The sequence below is a fragment of the Idiotropiscis lumnitzeri genome, chromosome 3 (genome assembly GCF_059441095.1).
Source record: "Idiotropiscis lumnitzeri isolate Australia: NSW breed Sydney's pygmy pipehorse chromosome 3, RoL_Ilum_1.0, whole genome shotgun sequence".
Taxonomy (NCBI): domain Eukaryota; kingdom Metazoa; phylum Chordata; class Actinopteri; order Syngnathiformes; family Syngnathidae; genus Idiotropiscis; species Idiotropiscis lumnitzeri.
Genome location: NC_142393.1, coordinates 32,936,807 through 32,941,559, shown reverse-complemented (window position 1 = coordinate 32,941,559; position 4,753 = coordinate 32,936,807).

Here is a 4,753-nt window from a genome sequence, read left to right as displayed (position 1 = left end):
ATATGTATATATATATATGTGTATATATATATGTATGTATATATATGTATGTGTATATATATGTGTATATATATGTATGTATATATATGTGTGTATATATATATATATGTATGTATATATATGTGTGTATATATATATATATATGTATGTATATATATATGTATATATATATATGTGTGTGTGTATATGTATATATATGTGTGTGTATATATATATATATATATATATATGTATATATATGTGTGTGTAGATATATATATGTGTATATATGTGTGTGTATATATGTGTGTATATATATGTATATATAGATATGTGTGTATATATATATGTATATATATATATATGTATATACCTATATATATGTATATACCTATATATATGTATATACATGTATATGTATATATATACATGTATATGTATATATATACATGTATATGTATATATATACATGTGTATGTATATATACATGTGTATGTATATATATACATGTGTATGTATATATATACATGTGTATGTATATATACATGTGTATATATATGTATATGTATATATACATGTATGTATATGTGTGTACATTTAGACACACTTGCCAAGTCACAAAGAAAATTGGTTGCACATAGACTTAAGTTTAATTCGTAATTGTTTCATTGTTTCTAATCTTAATGTAAATTTACACTATTTATAAGTACATATTTATTGCTTGAAAATATTTGTTGATGAATGCTGTTATTTTTTCCAGAGTACCTGCCATTAAATTTGAAGGGGTTTTGTAATTTTAACACAACTCCTCTTACATTTTCTATATATAAATAAAATTGCTTAGCAAGCATTGTACAGGAACGGACATTTCAATTGTTTGAAGAATGTTTTATGAGTCAATAAACACAAAGTTGTCAAATCATCTGCCGCTGACTTTGCTTCCTCATGTCATGTCATTATCCACACCGCTTATCCTGTACAGGGTCGCAGGAGGGTGCTGGAGCCTATCCCAGCTGACTACGGGCGAAAGGCGCACTACACTCTAAACTGGTCGCCAGCCAGTCACAGGGCAGACATAGACACCGTCACTGAGTGGGAACCGAACTCATGCTGCCCGCACATAACGCGTGCGGCTGTACCACTACACAATCAGTGACACTCTCAATATGGGACATTTGTTTTACAAATAAAAATGGGACCGCTGGAAAAAAAGTCAACTGCTTTCTTCAAGTTATGTCTGAAACCCAGCAGACAATGTAGCTGTTGACTGAGTCCTACAGTGTCCTACACTGTATGCCAGGTCCAGAAATGACCCATTTTGTTCACGTGCACACACAAACGCCTCATACAGTATATTTAGTAGGAGCTACAGTAAAGAACAACCTTGGGAAGGATCCTGTGGGAAATGGTGCCCAACGGAGACCCAGTAGCCAGATGTAGCTGCTGCCAGCTCCACAGGATCTACACTGACTACTGAGCAAGCGTTGGGCATCCCTGTGAAGGGAAGAAACTCTACCTTCATTCCATTAATGACGAGAACCACGGGACAATGGATTTCGTTGGAAAATGTATACACAGTACTACTTAAATGTATGGCATTCTCCTCTTGTTCATGTTGATTGAAGCATGGTGCAAAGGCGAAGTTTGGGTAGCGCTTCTTTCCTAGAGCGGCTTAAATTTGATGACCTCTGGTATCCTGGGGAAAAGGCACAAAGGAGACCAATTTGAACATACATTTTCAGGAACTGAATGTCGCGTGAGGAGCAGGATTTGGACCCAGAAAGCAGACACGACGCGGAAGTTGAAAAGTAAAAGTCTTTATCTACAAAGAAACGACAGAGAGCAAGGGTGGATTCAGAAGACATTGAAGAAAGCTTGCCATACTGCCAATGTGTCACTGAGTACCTTGAGCTCATATACTGTAAGACATTAGGCCTGCATGACGCAATAAAGGACCATTGCGACTGCATAGGTTGGTTAGTTATTTATTCAATCAGCTTCAATAAAAGAACAGAAGAGTCAACACAGAGTTCAAGAACACATGCCATCAACATAGTTCTTTGAGATGACAACCCAATCAAAAGGTGTAAGGACAGATTTGGTTTTACAAAGAATAGCTATAACTTTCAACATATACGATTTAACCCATTATCTGTACCGCTTCTCCTCACTAGAGTTGCAGGGGTGCTGGAGCCAATCCCAGCTATCTTCAGCCAGTAAGCGGGGTACACCCTGAACTGTTTGCCAGCCAATCGCAGGGCACATATAGTCGAACAACCATCCGTGCTCAAACTCATACTTAGGGGCAATTTAGAGTGTCCAATCAACCTGCCATGCATGTTTTTGGAATGTGGGAGGAAACCGGTGTGCCCGGAGGAAACCCACGCATTTATATTTATACACACACACGCGCACACCCCCGCACGCACACGCACACACACACACACACACAGGGAGGTGATCAATTATATCATTCACAAGCAGTCCATTCTAATACTGCGCACTGTGTGTACAGGCTGAGTTCCATAGATATGTACACATGTAACTTTCTTGAGAACTCCACCTGACCGACTGGGAGCATTTCACTGTGTGTTTGTAGTTTTGTTGATAAAGTTTGAGACTGTGAGACATACATTGTTTGAGCACTCCTGTCGGTCACAGTTTGAGACAGTCAGTTGACAACAGACCATTATGTACATGCAGGAGAAAGCTGGATAAAAGGGTGGCTGTCCACAATGTAGTAGTCTGGCTTATCATTAATGTTATTCCAAGCAAGAAACGTCACAGGTTTGATTAACCCTTACACAACAGACGCTGCAAAAACAAAGAAAAAAAACACTGCCCAAAAGCACACCACTCAAGACATCTCTGTAACAAGCCATCTTTGCAAGACAAATTAGTATTGCTTCCTTTGTCCTGATATATCTTCTCGGAAGCACGTAGCAAGTGGAAATATCATGGTTGTCAACGATAAAGTAATTTGTATGGAGAAATGTTTAAACTAGTTGCTTGAATGTCTTTGGCTCAACTAGTAGAGCGTCTTTACCATCCTTAGATTCACCAGTAACTCTGGCATATCTTTGTGTGTAATTTGCATCCCACTTATAAGTTTATCGTCCATCCTTGTATATTGTTCTCAGTCCTCGATTTGCTGCTGTGATATATATCTATTTTTCCCATCTTTCTCCTTTGTTTGGGTTTTAAGTTGTTTAATCTTATCCATAAATTCTTGCAGCATATTTTGTTCTTTACTGAGTTCATTGTACATGTAATTTAGTGATTTTTTTTAATGTTCTCCAAATCCTCCTCAAATCTTTCTTACTTTCTTTTGTATGTTTTGGCCTTCTCCTTGATCTAGTTTGCTGCTATCCTCTGGTGAAATGTTTAAAGTCCAAACGTGGGAACCCTCTGAAACACAGAAGTGTGTTCAGTTCAGCAAGGTGCTTTTTTTTTTGTTAGATTTACTACACAGTCGCCACCAGCCACATTTGCCATTCACCACCTGCTTTGACGCAGTTGGAAGGTGGAGCGGTTGCACTCAACGCACTCTCCGGCGATAGCTCTTTTGACTGGGACAGTGCTCCAAATTGTCGTCCTAAAAAAAGTCCAGCTCCAACATTCTTTTGGTTGATTTGCAATGCCACAAAAGGTGAGCATGAAGGCGCATGACAGCGTCTGATACAATACAATACAGCTTTATTTATATAGCGTTTTACAACATACATAAAGACATGCCAAGGAACAACCAGTCACAACAAGATCAAACTGAATTCTAAATCAAAACCAAAAATATCAACAGATCAGGGAAGGCCAGACAAGAGGATTCTTGGCGGAACCAGTCCTGTGGGTAACCCTGTTCTTGGCAGAGTCAATCCAGTGGCCGTCCTGAAGGCCAGAATCAGAGGGCGGCCACAGGCTTGCGCCACCAGAGCAGAGTCAGTGCTTGTGCTGCTGGAGGAGCGGAGGTCGGTCGCAGGGCTGGCGCCGCTGTAGCAAAGTCGCTGGCCACCGCAGTGCTTGAGCTGCCAAAGCAGAATCGGATGGCAGCCGCAGGGCTTCTTGCACCAGGGGAAAGGCGAAGGGTAGCCGCAAGGCTAGCGCCAACGGATCAAGGTCGGAGGGCGGCTTCAGTGCTTGCACCACCAGAGCTGAGTCCGAGGGCGGTCGCAAAGCTTGCGCCGCCAGAGAAGAATTGGAGGGCAGCCCCAAAGTTTAACCCAATGTAACGAGTTACGAGGCAGCCACAGGGCTTGCACTGCCAGAGCAGAGTCTGTGACCGGCAGAGGGCTTACGCCACCAGTATAGAGTCAGAAGGCGGTCACAGGTCTTGCACCGCTGGAGCAGGGTTGGATTCTGGTGGTGCCAAGGAAACGGCTCATCAGCCTGCCACCATGGAGGTTTGAAAAAAAGAAAGCCATGAAGGTACTGAGACAGGTAAACTAGAAGAAACGGGGCAAACGGCTGACTACATGAAGAAGTACCCAGTGGATGAGATGACAAGAAAGGTGGGGAGTGAAGTGACTTGGTAAAGGTTCGGAATGATGAGACTTGTAAAACGTGGGATTTAGTGGAAGAACCCGCGGAGGTCGTGTATAAATGATGTCTGAATGCCCGGAATATGGGGTGTAAGCTCAGTTATCATCAACAGAAAATTGTGATAAAAACTGACCAGGGCTTGAATAATGATTAGGGAAGAGATTGGGAAAATCAAAATCAGTGTCCGAACCGGAATCAAAAAAAGGTTAACCAATTTGTGGCCATCTTCACAATTAGA